Source organism: Leptopilina heterotoma, unplaced genomic scaffold (genome assembly GCF_015476425.1).
Source record: "Leptopilina heterotoma isolate Lh14 unplaced genomic scaffold, ASM1547642v1 Lhet_66, whole genome shotgun sequence".
Classification (NCBI taxonomy): Eukaryota; Metazoa; Arthropoda; class Insecta; order Hymenoptera; family Figitidae; genus Leptopilina; species Leptopilina heterotoma.
In genome coordinates this window covers 1426993-1449981 of record NW_025111153.1, presented here as the reverse complement: position 1 = coordinate 1449981, position 22989 = coordinate 1426993, and the positions used below count along the sequence as shown (strand labels likewise).

The window sequence follows — 22989 nt, the reverse complement described above, 5'->3', positions numbered from 1 at the left end:
ATTGGAAAAATGATATTTCACTTTAAGGTTGAATTTAAAAATAACAAAAACTGGATAAATCCAGTGTCTTGAAACAAAACTAAATAAATCCATTTTTATTTTTTAAATGTCATCAAAAACTAATAACATAACAATTTTTTTAACACTGTGAATGAATATGGATGGTCGTCTGTGTACATAATCGTTTTTACTTTCATTTTACCTCTACTAGTTTTAAAAATCCAACGTTTGTTGGTTTACCTCAAAATCACTTTAACTGGATTTATCAGGTTTTGAAAACTTGCTGCTCATTTAAATCTAAAAATTTTGAATTTACAATTCTGAATTGCATTATTCATACGTTAAATTCTTTATCAGAGTTCACAAAAATATCATTGAATTAATCTTGATAGTAATTGGTATAAAAAATTATATCTTTTTCCATTTTTTGATACCGAAAACAATTTTTTATTTATATTTCAGTTATAGGGTAGAATTTTTTGCAAAATTATGCTAAAGTGAGACTAAATAACATGCAATAACATGTAATACTCTATTATAGAAAGTTTAAAAGCATTCCAATAAACAATATAAAATTTAAAAATTTTATATTTTTTGTAAAAATGTAATATCACCCGTAATAGTTAACATTTTTCAATTAATTATATCTAATAAGTATTACAAATGTTATGTATAACAAAAATAGCCCCCTGCCCTCACGTAACAGGTCGTAACATAATTACTAACCCATCTTCCCCTGTTTAATGTTACGTAATTTGTGAAGGCTTCCCATTTGTGAAAAAGCGTCACCTTGAAGGCAGAAGTCTAGGGACGATTTCAAGGGTAGATAAAGGACTTCTAAATAAAGGGTTACGAGTTTTAGTGGTTTGAGACTGGATGTAGGTTACCAACTATTCTAAATATATTGTTATTTTATATTAATAAATTTTTGTTTTTTATGATCTTTATTTTTAAATACAAAGTTGAGAATGATTTGTAGCCGTAAGTGTAAAAAATAGTACAAACCTACAAACCTATTTGATTTTTTGAAAATATGAGATTTTTTTATTCAAGAAAAAACATATACATAGCTCTAATGCATTTTCACCATGCAGCTCGTCAGGAACTACAAGAAAAAACATCAGTTAGACTTTTTTAATATAGTTAACAATCATCTGAATTAAAAATTTTAACATATTGCATCATACATACTATAGAAACCTTTTTTAATAATTTATGTTATGAACTAAGTGACAGGATGTATTTTATATTACTTTTAATTCTTGTTTACTTCTAACATACTTGTTTGTAAACCAACCACAACATATTATTGGAATACGGATTTCAAGGTGACTGTAAGCAGATTTTCCAAAAGTCCCCAAGTACAAAAAAAGTGTTGAGTACTTATACATAAAGTATTTACGATTCTTATTGTATTATATAAATCTTTTTTTAAAATAGTTCTTCGATGCTTTTGTAAAAATTTTTAAGCGTAGTCAAAGTACAATCATAAAATACTTTAAATGAAAATAAAAACAAAATTACAGTGGAAAGTTTTAAGTTTCACAGGACATGCTTATAAATCTGAGTGTCGCAGCTAACTGTTACTATCATTATAAGGAAAATATTTTTCTCTAACATTTAGATTGCCCTTGAAAACTATCTCTATTCTGAAAATTTGGAGATTTTTGTTTCATATGTTTACTAGTGTTTTGAAGTAAAAATAAATTTAAATAATTTAAACTTTTTCAATAAATCCAATCGTAATGAAATTCTAATTTTATTTGCATTCATTTTTTTTATAAATGCGGTATTCTATTGGCGTCTTTGTTTTTTGAATAAATCGAGGAATAAATTTGTTAAATAAATATTTCTTCTACTTATTAGACCGTATAATTTTAGTTGTTATTAGATTTGAAAATTTTTTTAATTTCATATAAATACTACTGAAATTTAATTTTCATTTAATAACAAACATTGAAATACTTATAGGTATTATCCTTTGAGGAGGAATTCGTATGATTTCACTCTTTACCACCTAGCGTACATTTTCTCTTGTGTACCTTCCTTTTATCAAACATTATGAACACTCTGAAAAGGCTAATAAAAATTCATTTATTAGAGGATAAAATATTCTTCGCGGCAATTCTTCTCACCTTCTTTTAATTAATTTTGTTTCTTTAACAATTATTTTTAAATGAGTATAATTATATCCTTCTATGATTAATGTGTATAGTGTAAATGATCTTGGGAAGGTAAATTGAATAAAATTCAAGAAATTGTTGTTAAAATGCAACGTTTTGTCGGACAAGATATATACCGACCTTATCAGGCTAAATTTATTAAAAAACTGAAACACTTCAATGTAAAGATCTATAAACACTGTTAATACAAAAAGAAATTAAAAGTAAATTTATACCTCATTAGTTGAAACATAAATTATTTTAACATGTTAAAGAATAAATAAATTTGTATTTGTTAATACACAAAATATAAATACGCAATACAAATTAAACGCGTATATTTTCAGTCACTAGTTCGGTGACAATTGAAATTAAATGAAAGTGATTAAGAAAAACAAAGTACAAGAAAATAAAATCGACAATAATACGAACGAAGTCAATGACCGAAGACCAAAACAATATATTCTAGGAAAACTAAAAATATTTGTCTAATCATCTCATGAACACGAGTCAAGACGTCTGAGGAGAGGAAAGAATGTTTTGTTGAAAGTTAAAATATTTTCTTTTCTATTGATAGTAAATTGATCAGTTTTTATGCGAATAATTTCTGATATTCTCCTTTTATCAAGATTAGACTCACTATCCAATATTTTTGTGTTCCCCCAATCAAAAACATGTCCAAAATTAACACTAGGTCGATAGACTATAGAATTATTAACTTACTTTTGTAAGTTGACTATAAACGTTAACTTGCACTTTAACTGAAATGGCGGGTTCTGTACACCAATATTAAAATCATTTTAGATGCTGGTTAAAGCTCTCACTTGCAGCCTCTCTTCTTGAAGTGGAGCTTCTTCAGTTCACAACGGCATTTTTTCATCTCTGCTCCCTTCTGGCGCAATTGCATTGAAGAGGCTTGCTAAATCAACGCCGTTTTTCCATGTCACGTAGTGCTTTCACTTGAGGATAGATATTTACTCTTTTAGCATAGGGATTTGTTTAATTCATGTAAGATAGTGCTGTATATGAGTCTAAGTGTGTGTGTGAATAATAGTAGTTAACTGACAATTTAACTCAACAATAATTAACTTTTGTGATTTTCCAGTTTTCCTTGAATAGCCAGACTTATGTCACTTGTTTATGCATTGAAAAATAACACTGCCATAAAAATCCCTTGCCGTTTCTTTTCTCTTATTGATTTTTAAAGAATCTAATTTAATTTTTTCCAACAGTAGTGTATGATACATTAATAATTTCAAATCAACTTTCAATTTTCAAGCTACAGGGTCACTGCATTTAAATGTTTTGTTCATGATATTATTCAATCAATCAATTTTCAAGTCCGTGAGACGGAGATTGATATTTTTAATTTCAACTTTTCTTTCGCGGATATTATTTCACTTTAATATATATATTATTTCAGCTTGCTCTTCTATATAGAACATCAACGATCGTATTTAATTTAATTTCTTTTGCTCGATTCAAATTATTTCGTTAAGATTTTATTATTCTTTATTTCAATTTCTTTCACAAAACTTTAATGAAATATTTTTATCAACTTTTCTTTATATAAATCACTTCACAGTTTTCGCGGTATAAATTCACTTTATTTAAAAGAAACAATAATTTACGCAGCTTTCATGGTTTATCTTGCTGTCATAGTTGTCGCTATCATGTGAAGCACAATCAAATTTGTTTAATGAAAAAATCCAAAATGGTGAAGTTTTTTCATTTTTAACGACGATTTTCTTTTCATCAAAGAATAGATTTAGATTACATGTACGAACCCAATCAGGAACGTAAAAAGGGACCAAATTATTTTGCATGATTAATAAATAAGACAACTTGGTAGGGAAAGTATTGGGTCCTAAAAGGGTTAGACAAAGAAATTCGTTGATAAGACAACCTTATAAGGACCTTAAAAAAGTTGTAATATCAATAGGGCTATTTACGACAGTTTCTACACGGGGAAATTTCTTCTGATCATAAGTCATAAAACATTAAGAGATTATGAGTTTTTAGTGGTGAAGTGTAAAAAGCCATTGCTTTATGATTCGAGTGAATGAGGTTATAAAATGGAAGTTATTGTTGATTGAAAGATTTAAAGAGAAGGAAACGAAATAATGGTTAAAAGGAGTGGGTGTTAATTGGAAGGAAGCCAGAAAGAGCAGAAGCAAATATATAATAATTGAAGAATAGAAGCTGTAAGTTATAATATACTAAGGACAATTTTTGTCACTTTATTTAATTTTAAAAGCAAAAAAATATAAATATACACCTTAAAAATAGTAATTTCATACTTAGAGGAAAAATCCTCTAAATTTTTCCTCTCATAACAAGAGTATTCCACTTGTATGTAGAATATTTGTGGAGCATGATTGCTCTCAAATTATAATCTTTACAATTGTTATTTAATGAAAATTTAAACTTTATAATCATCGTTTACTCAATAGGCAGGTGTCTATAATTTAATGTTAACATTATTACAATATTGAGAATATATATATATTCGTTACAATTTTTTTAAATCGAATTTTATTTGTAGACTTCTTGAATATTATAAATATATATTACAATAAATTTTACACAATCATATACCCCAAATATATTTATTTTCTGGTGGTTAGAAATAAAATAAAACAATTTTTTGAGATTCTGATGTCAAAAACATTGAATTCAAGTTACGTAAATAAATAAATTTAAATAAATTTATTACTGTTAGTAATAAATTATTAATCATTAATTATATTAATTTTATTAATTTTATTAAAAACATTTAATTTGGCAAATTTGAATTGCTTTTTCCTATCAGTTCATAACCATAATTGTCAAATAAAATACAAAGGAAAAATCCTCTTATTTGTACAGGTTCAATCTTTATATGAAAAAATTATAAATCAAGAACATTTAGTTTAAATAATTTAATACATTTCTTTAAACATAGTTAAGTTTATGTTGTAATGGGATTTTGAAATTTTTTTTGTAATGAAGACAAAAATGAGTAGATAACGAGGTCTGAATAATTTAAAAACGTCACCCCAACTTTTCAAATTATAGACACGCAAGCAAAATTCTTGTTTGGAAGGAAATTTATAAAAAGTCGATATCCTAGTAATTTGAGCAAGGTCAATTCTTGAAATTACTTTCTATCACATGTGCTCGTTACAATAAATAACTTTTTTTACATATTTCAAAAATAATTTTTCATGAAACATAATGAATTAAATGTAACATATAAATATTATCCAATTCTTTGTTTTTAGTGAACGATTAATTTTATTAGCTAAAATATAATAATGTTGTTCTTATTTATCTTCCATTTTTTTAAATAAATTATAAATAATTTGTAAATTTTATTATTTTCTCGATAGTGAATATCGTCTAATTTATTTGTCTGAAAAAAGGCCAATGATCTGTTATGAAGACACTTTGATATTTATTGATGGTTTAACACTAAAAGCCTCGAAAATAATTCGTCAGATCTCATCAGTTGATATGTCTTTAATTAGAACTTTTGATGGATCGCTAATGCTCAGGAGAGTGTATGTAAATAAGTATCAAAAGTGTTCGCATCTAAAAAGCACAAGTAGACGTCTGTCTCAAAATGTTAACTTACATACATTTGTATAATGTTCCTATTAGACATCAAAAGTTAAACAAATTTAAATTGAGTACTATTCAAATCGACACATTTTTGGAGGTTAGGAAAAAATCCTGACGTGATGGAGCAAAATTGACTTCGGATCAAAAGAAGAACTTGTATAAAAGCTCGCAAAGGTTCCTATTTCTCGTAAAGTGAAATATCTGTGATGTAAAGAAATATAAAGAATAAATTATTTTTTAAATGTACTATAAGAATTTTTTCGATATAACATTCCGTGTTATTGAAATACTGTATGTATAGCCATGCTTTTGCTGTTAATTTGTTTTTAGTTTCTTTGTTCCTTTCTCGCTTGAATCTTAATTTTTATTCAGAACAGTACAAATCGTAGGAAAATTTTATCACGCAAATTGTAATATTCTAAAATGTGAACACTGTCGGTGGCTTCCAAGCAACATAAAAGAAATTCCAAATCGTAATTTTTCTAATATTTTTTATCATTGGTTTCCAATCAGGATAGGTTTGATCAGCGTCTTGAAGAAAATTAAAGTTATCCTCGCATACATAAAAGAAAAGGTTTTCATTAAATTCATTAAATGCAACGAACTTATCAAATTTTAGTAGTAGGTATTACAAATGTTGGTCTACATATTGAAGTAATATAACCTCAAGTTGTATATTAATTGTAATACGTTCGGAGTAACATGCTTAAATTTTATGATACTAAATAAATTCTCAACCGCATCTTATGTAAATCTACCTGTTAAAACGAATTTAAAACTAACACTTTCTATTAGATACTCACACAGCTCGATGGCGGATTTGGTTACCAGGTGGCCTGTATGGAACCTTTCTGAATCGGTTAAAATATTCCTGCCTTACCAACCTTGCTCACTTTCACTTTTTGAAAATTTTTGATGGTTGTAAGAGTAAGGTCTTCTTTTTTTTAAATTTGGTGTTAATGTATAGACTTAGTATTCCTTATCTTCTAACAATTCAATTAAATAGTCTGCGCTAATGACATTGGTTGGTAAATAATACCTAACAGAAAAAAAGTTTTCGATTTACGTCGTCAAGAGGAAGAGAAATAGAATTTTTGATTTCCAATTTTTCTCCAGGTATAATGTCAAATAAATCCCAGCAAGGAATATTCGAAGGTCCCATATCGCATGTTACACTGTTTACCTTCAAACCGACGTTTTCAGCTTTTGCAATGATCTGCAAAATAATGAGTTTTAGTAATGTACCATAAAATTCACCACTCGTAAATTCATAACGTTCTATTTGTTTCCATCTTGTTTAAGTACCAGTTAAAACAAAAACTAGAGCATGCTTTACCATACCTTCAGCTGAAAATGTAAGTGTAATGTTTCCAAAAAAATGTTTTGTTTAAGAATCAAAAATACGTCCTCCTAGTATGCTCACCTCATCAATTGCGAGTAAACATTGTCTGTCACCTTTGTTTGCGAAGTGAGTCAATTCGCTGGCGCAAAGCACTATACGTGACGGAAATGGGAACACTCGTCTTAATAATTCGTCTTAACCAGTAGTTTCTTATGTAAATTTTAAGCGCAACGCTTTCCTGATGGTAGAGTTAGATCATTGTTGTCGCTGTGGCTTCCCATTTCTATATTTGGCTTAGCAAAACGTTTACTTAAGCCTTTATAAATAAGTCACACAACTTGTATAGCCAAGTTATGTCGGCTGAAGACAGGTGTATAAACAAATAAAATAAGATTACCGTACATTTTGCCGATTCTAATTCCCCGAAAGACACACAATTCGTAGATTTAAATATTTTAAAAACAATTTTAGTATGCTTCCATCACCTGACTTCGTCTAGCAATACAAAATACAGCACGAGTTTACCATTTTTTAAATTAAGTTATAAAATCTTTAAAGTATTATCTTTGGATATTTCATTTGTGTTGAAACACGTATTATTATTAATTATTTATCAAATAAATCACATCAAGTGCACATGGGTGGTTTCACTTCTCAAGACTTTATCTCACAAGGTGTTCTACAAGACTCATGCCTAGGATCACCCCTTTTCAACGTCTATATATAAATGATATGGTGGATTCCACGTCAGTTCAAAACACTTATTTTCATGACTTGTTAGGATTTGGCTGTACTTTTGTAAATTTATTACTTTTATAGTGATAAACAACGCCACCAAATATTTTTTCAAAATTTTGAAAATTACAAAAAATATGGCATTTTCAAAATTTTTGTCTTTTTTTTAAAGTGCTATAACTTTGGTTCTAATTAACCGATTTTGGATTTTAAAAAAAGAATTTCTTTGGTTTTAAGTATATTTTAAGTTAAAATTAATATAAAAAAAAGAATTCAAAAAAAATTTTTTTTTGAAAAATTAAAAATCCGTTTTTGAAAAAACATAATCTTCGATTTTTTTCAAAATTTTACTAATTGTTAGGGCAAATGTGCTTTACATGTCCTGTAAGTTTCATCTTGGGAACTTAAAGGGATTCGGAGTAAAAAAATAAAACGTAAGCACAAATTACGAACATATGAATAGTGATTTTTAAAGGGGTTTTCACGGGCTATAAGCTGGTGACCTTTTTTCTATGAGCCAAGTAAAAATCAAAGTGGGACCATGAGAATTTTTGAGGAAAATAATAATTTATCATTATTTTACATAGAAAATGATGATTTATAATTAATTTCTTCAAAAAGTTCCATGGCCCCACTCTGATTTTTACATGGCTCATATGAAAAAAGGTAAGCTTTCGATTGGGATAGGTTACAAAAAAATAAAAAACACCGATTTTGAGATTTGTAGAACTTGGTTAATACGATTCTGTAGGGACAGCACTAAGAATGCGTCTTATGCGGGAAAACGTATTAGGTGGGATATAAAATGTATGTCTTTAATTGCAGGGACCACCATAAATGAGCGTCTTAAGCAGGAAATCGTATTAAACGGGATCGTATATTAACCGGGTTGTACTGCATATTGAAATTAAGAATTTGACCTTGAAATTCACTTTTTTTTCATCACCAGCTTATAGCCCGTGAAAACCCCTTTAAAAATCACTATTCATACTTTAAATTTGATTAATTTTACTTATCAATATATTAAATCGAAAAAAAGATATTTTCAAAAAAATCAAAATTTTGAAACTCCATAACTCAAAAAATATTTTATCAAATTCAAAACAAATTAATATTTACACTTCTACTAATAATAGTAACATTTTAGCAAAGTTTAGAGAAAATTCATTTTTTTACCTGGGCAGTTGAGGAATTTTGCCCCATATGTTCGTAATTTGTGGTTACGTTTTATTTTTTTACTCCGAATCCCTTTGAGATCCCAAGATGAAACTTACAGGACATGTAAAGCACATTTGCCCTAACATTTAGTAAAATTTTAAAAAAAATCGAAGATAATGTTTTTTCAAAACCGGATTTTTAATTTTTCAAAATTTCAAAAAAAAAACTTTTTGAATTTTTTTTTTATATTAATTTTAACTTAAAATATACTTAAACCCAAAGAAATCCTTTTTATAAAATCCAAAATCGGTTAATTAGAAATAAAGTTATAGCACTTTCAAAAAAAAAGACAAAAATTTTAAAAATACCATAATTTTGGTAATTTTTAAAATTTTGAAAAAATATTTGGTGGAGTTGTTTATCACTATAAAAGTAATAAATTTACAAAAGTACAGCCAAATCCCAACAAGTCATGAAAATAAGTGTGTTGAACTGACGTGGAATCCACCATATATCGGAATTGATAGAATCACAAATTTTAATTTTCGCTGATGACTTGAAATTTTTTCGACATGTCAAAAACATTGCCGACGCTGAATCACTTCAAAATGACCTTAATAACTTTCAAACATGGAGTTTAACAAACAAACTAATTTTAAATTTAAACAAGTATAATGTCTAGACATTTAAAAAGGGTAGTATCCCAAATCTTTTTTCTTATAAAATTAACAATCACACTTTGGAGAGAGTTATATCATCTTGCGACCTTCGGGGTATCCTTTAACTACAACTTAAATTTTTCTAATCATATTATGCAAACAATATCAAACGTATCAAGAGTTCTGGGGTTTTTAACAAAATCTACAAAACATTTCACTAACATTGAAACATTAACCCTTCTCTTCAACTCACAAATAAAAAAACGTATTAAATATATTTCCTTACTATGGTTTCCCTTTTTAATAAACACATCGATGACATTGAGTACATACAAAAACGTTTTTTAAAGTACCTGTCTTTCAAAGTCGATAAAGTCTACCCTCCCCCTAATGGGTTCTAAACTATTGTTAATGTGTGACCAAGGTATAAAGTAATACAATTTTTTAAAGAATTATACAGTATTTTAGAAAGAAAATTAATAGGGCTATTTATTAAGGAAATAATAGGGCGGAATAGAACATTTTCTTTATGTATTTTTGGCAAATATTTCGTTCATGTTTTTTAAAAGAACTGTCGCATTACCTTTGTCAGCAGGAGTGAAAAATGGTCAGAACGGGAAAACAGTATCAGTTAAATTTTTAAACCAATTAAGTTGGTTAATTTGGGTTTTAACAAATTGTCTTTTTATTAATCTTGTAAGTTTCTTTTTATGAATAGTTTTGTTAGCGTATAAGATACGAATGAACTTTTTTCGTGAAAGCTCAAAAAATCTATCACAAAACGCATTATCGAAGTTGGAATTTATAATGTTTTGTTTTTAACAATTTAGACGCTGTTTTAAAAATTTTACATGTAAATGAATATCATCAATCTCAGTATTTAGTAGGTTTTTTTTTAGAAAGGATGTGTTTAGTTTTGAAAAAGAATGCGTATTTCACATGTCCAAATCAATACGTGTAAATTCACGTGATTATTTTCACTAGAGATATGCCTAGGATGTCTATAGACATTCTGTGAAAATCTCAAGAATGTCCTAATTTCTAAGATAATTCCTAGGCAATCTGTGTAATATCAGTTGCTGTTAGGATCAATTTAAAAATACATAGAAATTAAGTTTATCAAAGAAAGTTTAGAATAAAATAATTCAATTATTATAGCTTTAAAGTATTCACTATATTCTAATATTCTTAAATGAAGTATTAAATGAAAAAAGTATAATATTATTTTTTGCAGCAAAAAGAAAAACGAATTAAAAAGAGGGAAACAGGTCATTATTGGTTACTGGTTGTTTAATTGGTTTACGTAACATTTTCTCTCTCATCATTCTAGCCTGATACATGATACGATAATGGTTACTCTTCAATAGATAATAAGAGGTAAAATTGTTCCTTTAATAATACTTTAGTCAGCCTTTGTAGCAAAATTTTAGAAAGGAAAAAAGTTTTTGGCTCTGATTACTACTTTCTTATTACTTCAGACCACAAGTTATTTATAATATATATATTTTTAAAAAACACTTCATATTTTAAAAAAATGATAGATGGTGATATGATAGGAGCAAATATTTTTCAATCATGAAATTAACTATTGAAGCATAAATATTCTAAAACAATTTTATATAACTTTACTTTTATCAATATTTTCTTCATTATGCATCCAATAATATTATTTAAGTGTATAATAATTTTTTATCTATTTTCTATTTTATGTTTTTTTCATTTGTAATGTACATAATATACTAAAAGATTTAAAAATTATTCTTGAAAGTAATTTACGTTTTGAATCTAATGCTTCATCTTTAAATATATTTGTAAGAAAATGTACTTTTTACAATGCGAAAAATTGTAATTCTTCTACTGGTGTCAATTCGTTTACTGGTTCACTTAATATTTTTTTACTAAAAAATTTTATCATTATATGTATAATATATAATATATTTGAATTTAGTTTGAAAAATTAATTGCATAATTTTTTGATTAAAAGAAGGAAAAATAATGAATTAAAATAATTCGAATAGTTGGAAAATTTCGTGGTTTAGAAATATAATTATAATTTTAGTAATTGAACACGAAATGGATGAGAAGTTTAGTTACCGAGTTATAAACATTTGCCCACGTGCTAATGCTGTGGCTCTACAATATCCGACAAAATTATGGTCTCAATATGATTTAGATCAACAAAGAAGCACTCGAACCAATAATGCGTCAGAGGGTTGTTATAATAGGTTCGAATTGGTTGCAGGGAAAAAACTTCCTATATTTTGTATTGTTTTCTTACGAAATTGGCAAAGAAAGAAAAGGATACGGAAACAATGTTGCGACAAATATAACTAGGTCAGAAAATTAGAAAAAATGCAACAAAAATAGAAGAAGAAATGATCAAATTTTTAACTTCGTTACTGAATATGATTTATTTAAATTAAAAAATTTGAATTTTTTTTATTTTTCCAACTTTTTTAATTGGAGTTGATAACCCCAATTTTATTTATGAAGTAACCGATTTTTCAAAAACCTTAACAAAATTTGTTATAATCGATATAGGACGGTAATTACAAACATTGTTGACATTTCCCAAATTATTAACTGGAACGACTTCTGTTGTTTTCCAACTATCAGGAAAATAACCAGTTAGTAAAATTTTATTTTACATTCTACATAAGGATTCACAAATAAAAGGACAAAAATTCAATAAAAATGCAGGAATATTATCCACCCCCGCTGTTTATTGCTTTTATGAAAAAATTAATAAAATCAAAACATAACTAGTGTTTCTAAAAATATAAAACTGTAAGAGACAGTATATAAAATGTATTGACTTCAAGTATAACTCAATTACCTAATTCAAATTTATTTTTTTAAATTTTTATAGATTTACTACTTTGCGGCCAAATTTTAGTCCTCCTGTTAGTTCGGTAGATTCAGTACATGCCTAAGCAACTGAAACGCTGCTACTTATCTCAGATGGTTGGTGGTCGTCCCAGAAGCAATTACAAGACACATGCACAGAAAACTAATAAGCAACGTTCAACTGTAATGTAAGTAAAAAATTACAAAAGCCATATTACTGCAAAAATTACATCGTAAACATTTTAAAATAAAAAATCTCTCAAAAGTAAATTTATGGTAAAAACCAAACAGTAATCAGCCACTTAACAGTTTTGAGTGGTTATTGATAAAATTTTTGAATAAAATGCGAACTTTTTGATAGAATCTGGTAAGTACACATCTTGCTACAATAAAAACATTCGAATCCTTGTTATTTACGATATTGGATGTGAAATGTTATAAGAACAGAAAATGGTCAAATCAATGGGAAAAAACGATAATTTCTTACATACTTCCTTTAGAATAGTTTATTACTTATTTTTTTATTATAAGAAAACCAAATGAAATACAGACATTTTTTTTTGTTGCTAAATATTCTTAGTATCTTCATAAACAAGTCTAAGCCTTCGTAAGTAAAAAAAAATTGTTTTAAGTCTTTGAAGGTCATTTTGAATTTTGAAAATCTATCAGATTGGGAACCAGAGACTCATAAAACATAAATATTATGCAATGTTACGATAAATAAATCATGCAGTGCTGTAAAGATTTAAAGAAAAAAATTGACTTCTATCTAGTTTACCTTACCTAGTAAAAAAATTATTGGCAAAAGGCCAAAATAATTAGGAGTAACTTAAGCTGAATTCGGTATCGGGTATAAACAAAATTGGGAAGTTATGATGAATTATTATTTAAGTGATTAATATCAATGTAACCTTCGTGAAAAAGTTCCCGGGAACGAGATCGAGAAATTCCCGGTTAAAGGAGCTTTCTGTTTGATATAAAAAAATTTAATTAATATTCCAAAAATATGAACATAAATTATTCACCAAAAAGCTTAAGTGTTCGGGGCTAGCCCATTCTCCCCTACCAATTACAATTATTACAATTAAAAATCTAACTCAAACTGAAGAAGAAAAATTCCCCAGGTGACACATATGTAACGCTAGTATTAAGGCAAAAGATAAGTGTATAAATAAATAAATTTAATTATATTTCAATTATAATTAATTTTCTATAAAGTAAAGGTTGGACCATCCGTCTAATTGGGCTTCCTCGCTAGAAGAGATGGAAAGTGTAGAAAATAAATTTTAACCATCAGTTAAAGTAAAATTAATATCAATTTTACATTACTTATTTCAATCAATTATTAATAATTTATTTTTTATTTATTATTATATATTAACTAATAATTTAAAAAGATTCGAACACTTGTGTTAGGAAAAATAACAAAAAATAATTCTTGATATATAAATCTCAGTTTCATTCCGACCGTAGATGCTCATTTTTTCAATCAGGATGGCAGCATGTATATGTGTCAACATAAATGTGTAATCCGCGCACGACATAAAGTTAAATTGCGTAAGTAAAATATTGTTCATGCGGCATATGGTCCTAAATAAATTAAGACGTAAGAGTGCAGATGGCCATCAAGGTAACTATTTTACGACAAGATGACTAATGAAAATATCATTAAAATAATGAAATTACATTTCTTCACATTCTAAGTCGGCAACAAAACTACACTCAAAGGTATTTTAAATAATACAAAATAATTAATAAATTATTGTTACCTTCGTTTATCTTATATTTTTATAATTATTAACATTTAAAATAATGTTGGTTTCTCATCGCATTTGTCAATTTTACATTGCACATATTTACACATTAAATTTCCACTCAAGAATCACGTAATATATTAGGTTCTATCCCTGCGGTCTAGAGACATACTGAAAATATCCTTATACACACATACATACAAACATCATTTTTTATTGACATTTCTCGACTTTGTACTACTTACAACAAAAATAATCATAGGATAAGTCCGGGGGATATGGACATAGTTTTTTTAAAGTGATGTAAAAATTATAAAAAAGCGATTTTTGTCTACACTTTTATTGATAATTAAACATTGAACGGTTAACTTTAAAATAACAAAAAATAAAATATTTTCATAGAAACAATCTTAAGGATACTTGCACCTGAATTATTATAACTATATCAGAACATAACACTGGCACACAAAAAAAAACTTGATGCTCTGAGCTTCAGGTCAGACAGTGACTACTTTATGTTTTTGGGGTCGCTGAAACAGGATCTGAAGTCCATTTAACCCCATCACGCCAGAGTTTTGAGATAATCTCAAAAAAATCCAAAAATTTGTAAATTAAGAAAAATTCTTATTTTCAAGTCTTAGTATCAATGCCTTATGTTTTTGGGGTCGCTGAAGATAAATCTAAAGTATATTTAACCCTATCACGCTAGGGTTTTGAGATAAAATAAAAAAAAAATTATAAAATTGACCCTAAAATTTTGAAATCAAGAAAAATTTTTATTATTAAGTCTTTGTATCACTGCCTTATGTGTTTGGGGTCGCTGAAGCTGAAAATGAAGGTTAGTTAACCTCATTACGCCAGAGTTTTGAAATAACCACAAATAAAATCCAAAAAAATGCCTTCTATTTTTTATATCAAAAAATTTTGGAATTTATTTTTTCAAAACTCCGTAATAACGGGGTTGAATAGACATCAGATTCAGCTTCAGCGACCCAAAAACATAAGGCAATAATACTACGACTTGAAAATAAAAATTTTTCTTGATTTACAAATTTTGGGGTTAAATTTTTAGATTTTTTGGAGATTATCTCAAAACCCAGGCGTGATGGGTTAAATGGACTTCAGATTCATGTTCAGCAACCCCAAAAACATAAGGTTGTGATATTCAGACATTAAAAAATTTTTTTTATTAAAAAATTTTAGGGTAAATTTTTTTGGATTCTTTGAGGTTATTTCAAAACCCTTTCGTGATAGGGTTAAATAAACTTCAGATTCAGCTTCAGACACCCAGAGTGTCTATCGGTCAGGGAAAAGTCAGGAAAATTTCTATAAATTTATATAAAAATAAAATTTTTTTGTTAATTACAATTTTTTATTCATCTAACAAAACCTAAAAGATTTTTATTACCGTTGTTTCTATCATTATATATTAATTTATTGTTAAATATGTCAGTTACCATATTTTTGTCCCAAGAAAGCATAAATAAAATTAGTAAAAATTTAGGGAAAAAGTCAAGAAAAGTCAGGGCATTTTTTTTAATCCTTGTTGGACACCCTGACACCCTAAAACATAAGGCAGTTATATTAATACTTGAAAATAAGAATTTTTCTTGACTTACAAATTTTGGGGTCAAATTTTTGGATTTTTTTTGTGGATTATCTTAAAACCCTGGCGAGATGCGGTTCATTAGACTTCAGATTTAGGTTTAGCGACTCCAAAAGCATAAAGCAGTGATACTAAGAATTAAAAATAAAAATTTTTCTTGATTAAAAAATTTTTGGGTCAAATTTTGAGTTTTTTTTAGATTATCTCAAAACCCTGACATTATGGGGTTAAATGGACTTCAAATCCTGTTTCAGTGACCCCAAAAACATACAGTATAGTCACTGTTTGACCAGAAGCTCAGAGCATCAAGTTTTTTTTGTGTGCCTACAAAATATTATAATTTTTAAAAATTATTCGGCAACGACTTTGGTTTAAATATAATGGAATGACTCTTGTATACAGTTGAATTTTGGGGTAATTGATACCGCTCAATATTTTATTTTAGTTCTGGGAACATTTTTTAAAAAATATTTGCAAAAAACTTTTTTTGGAAAATTTGAAGATATGAAAAAAACATAGTTAAACTTGATGAAAAAGGTTAAAAGATTATGTGCCCGCTAATAAGATCTACAATTTGCAAGAAAAATTATAACTTTAGGTCTTATGGAACTCGAGATATTTATTTAAAACTGCTGTTTACACACGCCACACACACGAAATGACATTTTTGAAAATATAATTTTTGAATTTCTAAGGTCAGAAAATATAAAGAAAAGTGAAACCAATAATTCCCAAAGAAAGCTTTTCCCAATACCTAAATTTCCCAAAGCTAAAATTTTTCCCAATATCCTATTTTTTGCTATTTTTAAAATATGGGAAAAGGATGGCGAACTATGGACAGAAAGAAACCCATTTTTTCTCTAATTTCAAACCATGGCCTAAGTATGACGAAAAACTATTTTTTGCTATTTTGAAACTATGGGCTAAGGATGGCAAACCATGGGAAAAAAGGAAACCATTTTTTTATAATTTTAAAATATGGGAATAGTTATAACTATTAATTTGGAAACTTAATTGAATTTAAATTGAAAAAGACTAGACAATTTTGACGCAGTTTGACAAGACGAAATAAATAAGATTGACAAGTGTAATACGAAGTTGGTTGGTTGAAAGATTGAAGATTGTGAAAACAATAGACTGAAAAAACGAAAACTTTTGGAAAACAAAACTTTGGGAAAATAATATAGGTTGGGAAAAGTTGACGATGGGAAAAAGAAAAATTGGGAATTTTAACTATTGGAAAAAATGGATTAGGAAATGTGTCCACCAACGGTAATTAAAAACCTACCATTTAATTGTTTTCAAAAATAAAAAAAAATTTTGAACTATAAATCTCAGTGCTTCACATAAGATAATTCATTTGTTACTTAGTGTACATTCTGTTATTAAGTAATTAAGAAAATTTCTATCGCCGAACGTAACCTTACCAGGTTTAATGTCAATTATCCAGAAGAAGGGACTTTTATTTTTACTAAGCCAAGGAATATTCTTATTTTTAATATGGCACTTGTTTATTTACTTGTTTATTTAAAAAGTCGCATTTAAATTTGGTAAAAAACATTCCTGCGTTCAATCTGATAAACTTCCTTTTTGAACTTTTTACAATGTAGGTACTAAAATTTCTAAAAGTTATGCTTATGTAGTATGGGATGTAGCAAAAGTCTTTTATTTTAATAATGAACAATGTTAATCCACTTCCGGCCATTTATAATTACAAAGAAGGATCTGAAGTAAACCACACATTTTGCATATTTCCCTTAAATATTTTAAAACATGAATATGATCCCGCAGCAGTGTATATATACATTAAAAAATTCATAATTTAAAAAAAATTTTAAAATACCTCTTCTTAAAAAACGTTTTTATAAACATAAATAAAATATGATTGCAAATTAATATCAGAATTATTTCTTAACCGAATAACGGACACAGAAATTAAGTTGGAAAGTCTGGTCTGATCACTTCCCAATAAATAATAATGGTGGCGGATAAGAGGACGACTTCCATTCAAGAGTGGTATCGATAAAATCAAAAAGCCGTCGCCAGACATATTTAGCGAATATATACGTTTTGTTGGCCAGTAAAGAATAAGTGTGAACAACTGTAAAAACAAGGAGTATTTGCAAGGTAATACTTCGGCTGAATCCTTCACTGGTTTCGATCGTCAAAGGCTTAGAATAGGGATAGTGGCCAGTGTCCCAAAGATGCATCTAAGCTTGACATCGCAAGCTACAACGAAGATAGAAATGTATGCATAAAGCAGAGTAGGTCAGTAAAATGCTGAAGTCCTGCGAGGTGGAAAAGTATAAATCAAATGAAACAGTGCGAATATTTTTATGTATAAAATAGTGGCAACTTATTCATCTAAAAATTATTTAAAGGTAATTAAACTAAATTTCATTGATGCCAACCTGTTTTTTTTGTTTCTATACTATTTTGATTAAAAATGTATATATTACTGAAGAGGACACCAACGTTTGGTGTCGAAACGTATGATTTGTTATTAAAAAAATGAATATGATTTTTGATCCAGTATAATCCTGTTATTTATTCAATTTTTAACAATTGATTTGTAACTGTGTGATTGATGAATAAATCCAGAAAAAAAAATTAATTCTTGAAATTGTTTAGTACGTTACATTCTTATAAACTCTCAAGTATCAAAAGAAATTATGTTTTAATACATAAATTCTTAATTTCTTAATCTTCTTAAAGCAGAAAAGGAAAAGTAATTCCTCAGAAACTTATTTAGAGATAGAAGAATCTGACAAGAAGTTTGAATTAAACCTAACGTAATTGCTTGTTGGACAAATAATATTTTCTCTTGTATTTACTTCCTGGATATAATTTTGTAGGTCACTATATAATTTAAAAGTCCTAGACACCATTGCAGATATAGTAAAATTTATAAACTTAATTTACCTTTTATCGCAGAATAAAGAACTAACAATAAGTGAGAGTGATCTTTTAAAGTTTAAAACTTAACTTTAGCGCTGTTCTATTGCACCTTTAATTTATTGACAAGTGAGATAATTATTGTAATTAAAGTTGTTAATAACGTTAATTAAAATATCGAATCATAGAAAATGGAGTTTTACCAATGTAAAATTGTATAAAATAAAATTTTATTAACTTTCTTGACAGATTGTAATAATATTGTAATTACTAATTGTAATTTTTTTGCACTTTGCAAGGGTGGTTAACATAAACTTTACAACCGAATTGCTTCAATTGGAATGTTTATGAAAACAATAAAATCTTTTATAGAGAACGTCTGTTTATTAGAAGCACCTCTAAGTATCAATTATTAACCCTTTGAGGGCCAAATTCTCTCTTAAAAAATCGCGATTTTTGATTTTTAAGGAAACTTTTCAGGGACAGTTATTGAAGTTTTTTATTTGAAGACCAGTGTCTGTCTTACGAAATTTTTCAGACTTATGTGAAAATTATTGTTTCAATATTCAGTTTTGAAAATTAAAAAATTTATGCACGAGTTAATAAAATAATGTTCATGTTGCCTGAAAGCAACACTGGTTCTCAAAGGGTTAAAAGAAAAATTTTCTTTTATAAAACTTCATGAGCAAACAAAATTTGAATAAACAGTTTTTATAAAAATTTTAATTAAGTTTCATAATCTAAAAAGCAGGTTATTTTTTGCATTTTTATTTTTAGAGTAATATACTTAATAAACTGCGCAGATTATTTATAAATAATAATATAATTTACAATAATGTTGATAATGTATATGATCTTGGGAAGGTCAGATTTGAATAAAAATTCAAAAGTGTGTCGTTGGCTAGGGTTTGCCAACCTTATCAGGCTAAAATTTTATTAAATAGATAAATTACACGTCATCAGTATTTTTTGTAAAGGTCTAAAAGCACTATTTCTATAAATTAACAATAATGATATACCTAAATTTTGTTAGAACATCGAACACATGCTAACACGTCAAAGATTAAAAAGTTTCGTCAAAATTTAATAAAAAATCGTTCCACACTTATAAGAATAAAATTTAAAATAGAGAGAAGACATTCTCGTAACAGCAATTCACGGTCAACTGAAAAGAAATTTATTCGTCTTATAAATTCAAACTTGTAAATACGTGAGAGAAGTCAATGAACTTAAATATTAACACATTTTTAGATGAGGTACAAGTTATATTGATTTTATTATTTTCTTTATGGACACGAGTCCATACGTCTAAGTAAAGGAAAGAATGTTTTGTTTAAGGTGAAAATATCTTCCTTACTGTTGATAGTGGAACGATTTGTTTTTATATGAATCATTTCAGATATTCGTCTTTTTTTAAAATTACACTGTAAAAAAAGGGAGTTAAATTTTAACTCCCCAGGGGATTCTATAAAAGTCGCACCCATTGGGGAGTTAATGCCAGGGGAGTTAAATAAAGAGAGTTAAAACTTTACACCCAAATGCTAACTCGCCAAGGAAAAAATAACTCGCGCGGGTATTGAATGAAGGGAGTTAGAAATTAACTCTCTTTTGGAGTTGATTTTTAACTCGAAAAATTTCACTCCCAACTCCCGAGTCGGTTAACTCCCTAAATTTTCCACAGTGTAGGTTCATTATCCAATATTTTTTGTATTTTCCCAATCAAAATCGTGATTCAAATTTAAACCATGTCGATAGACCACAGAATTATCATTAACTTTTTCATGTTCGTTGATGCGAGTTTGTAGTGATCGCTTTGTCTCTCCTATAATATAAGTTGCTGGGCAGTCTTTACAATCAAACTTATGTACGCCGAATATACTTATACTTTTTAGTTATATCTTTTCCCAATTTTATAATAGAATTAGGGTTTTTATTTACGATAGGAATAAAAGTACAATTAAATTCCCTAAGAACATTTGACAACTTAAAGAAATATTTTTCATTAAAGGGCAAAGCGACCTTGGGGATTTGACTATAAATATTGATTCTATTTTGGTTGTTATTATTCTCATTCGAGTAATTAAGAGTGTTACAGTCGATTAAAGATCAAATTTCATGGAAATTTTGATGATTTTTAGACACTTAAGTAAATAGTACTTTTTTCACATTGAACAGTAAAAAATATTTAGATTTTAATTTTTTTATTGAGAGTCTAACATTACAAAAATCCGTAATTTAATCGTCGATTAAATTCGTCTCAAAATCCGTTACCCGATTTTTAGACGAATTCGATCGACTTTTATGAAGTCCTCCGCCATTTTGAAATTTGAAAAACTGACATTGGACTCTAAATCATCGACTTCAGTATTTCTTGATCACTGATTTTAGTACGTTTAGTAGTATATCTAAATTTATTGTTTCAATTTTTGCTGCAAATGTTGAAGGAATGATAAAAATTAAAAAAATAGTTTCGTTCACTAAATCTAGTGTATAATTGTCATATTCAATCAAATCGAGGTCCACAAGGGCTAAAAATTTTCGTAATGTTAGACTCTCAATAAAAAAATTAAAACCTAAATATTTTTTACTGTTTAATGTGAAAAAAAGTACAAGTTACTTAAGTGTCTAAAAATAAAAATCATCAAAATTTTTATAAAATTTGATCTTTAATCGACTGTAACACTCTTAATTTTCATTGAATCTTAAACTATGACATATGGATCAAAAGGTAATTTAATTATCTTTACAATGACACCCAATTCATTATATTTTGACATTTATATTTATGTTTAAAATGAAAAAACACTACATTTTTAGCGTTTTTATGGTTCAAAGGCTCTGAACCACGGGTTAATATTAAAATTTTTTATTTCCAAATATTGTGTTCTTATTTTTACACAATTTGAAAGAATTTTAGGGGATGAGACCCAATAAAAAAACTTTTTATTTTTTTGGGACACCCTAGTGTCAAGTCAAGAAAGTTAAGTGAATTGTTTTTTTCTATTTCCATAGTAAATTGTAACTTTTGGTTGTAAGAATTGAAAGTGTCAATTACAAGATCGACGTGTTCTCTTCTTACAGTCAAAATTCTATCATCCACATATCTAAAGTATAATAGAGTGACACAATTATATGTGAGAAAAAATATATATATTATTTGGTACAGTTAAAAGTTAAAATTATTAATAACTTTAAAAAAAAATTTATGACATTATTTTTAATATAAAATGGTTAGAGAAAAGTTATAACTATGATGGAGTATATGTTTTTTGAAGTATGGGAAATGGTTATAAGCAATGGTTCCCAGATTAAGTCCATACTTCGCTTTGCACAAAGGTACGCAATTACGTATGTATAAGTGGAAGCATGAGAAGGTTTTTTTCTTGCAGATCAAGAATTGTCAAAGCATAAGGTAGAATTTTATACGCGTACCAAATAAATAATGAAAAATGGGATCAAGACGAAGCTTTTCAAAAGGAAACACTGAAAGCAACTGTAGACTATTTCAGACAGTATTTAATATTTAAATTACAAAAAAGGGCGGTTGTTTTTGCCTCCAATTAAACTGCCGACAGGAAAACTGCACATACTAAACTGCACACAAAAAAGTGTATACAAGCTAATTTTCAAATAATTTTTTTTAATTAAAATTATAAACTACATACAATTAAAATCGATACGGTTAAACTGCATACGACAAAACTGTTAACGGATTAAATTATTATTAATATTTTATTTAAAAAATTATTTGGCATTTAATTACATACCGTTAAACTGCATAGGAGAAAACTGTAATTAATTAATTTAGAAATGAATTCAAATGCCGTTAAAGTGCATACATTATATACTTTTTACTCAAGTTTTGATCAACATCTAATCCAAATTGGCTGAGCATGTCGTCCAATTTGAATTTGTTTTTTCTACGATATTAAAGTAGATAGGTAACTGCCACCTGCAGAGCGAAATTTGCATCACAAAAATTGAGCAGCTCGACTAAATAGATGACACGTTCATCCAAAATAACAGTATTAGGTTTCACTGTCTTTAACGTAACAGGTTTACAGCTAGTATTAAAAGTCCACTTCTCAATCGATGTTTTTCTGTGTTCATCATTGAATATAAATAAACTATTAATTAAATATGAGCTTACACGGTGTTCCAATCACTGTATTCCTATTACGAAAAACGAATATTATTTCAAATATCGACATCGATATTCGAACGAGTT

At 27.6% G+C, this 22989-nt stretch overlaps 1 protein-coding gene across 1 annotated transcript in view; it reads left to right on the top strand.

Annotated features, from left to right (window-relative positions):
* LOC122510054 overlaps positions 1-22989 on the top strand; it is a 179851-nt gene that overhangs the window by 9788 nt on the left and 147074 nt on the right. The window contains exon 2 of the mRNA XM_043624448.1: positions 12529-12694. The gene's annotated coding sequence lies outside the window, so the exon portion shown is untranslated. The remainder of the gene's footprint in view (positions 1-12528; positions 12695-22989) is intronic.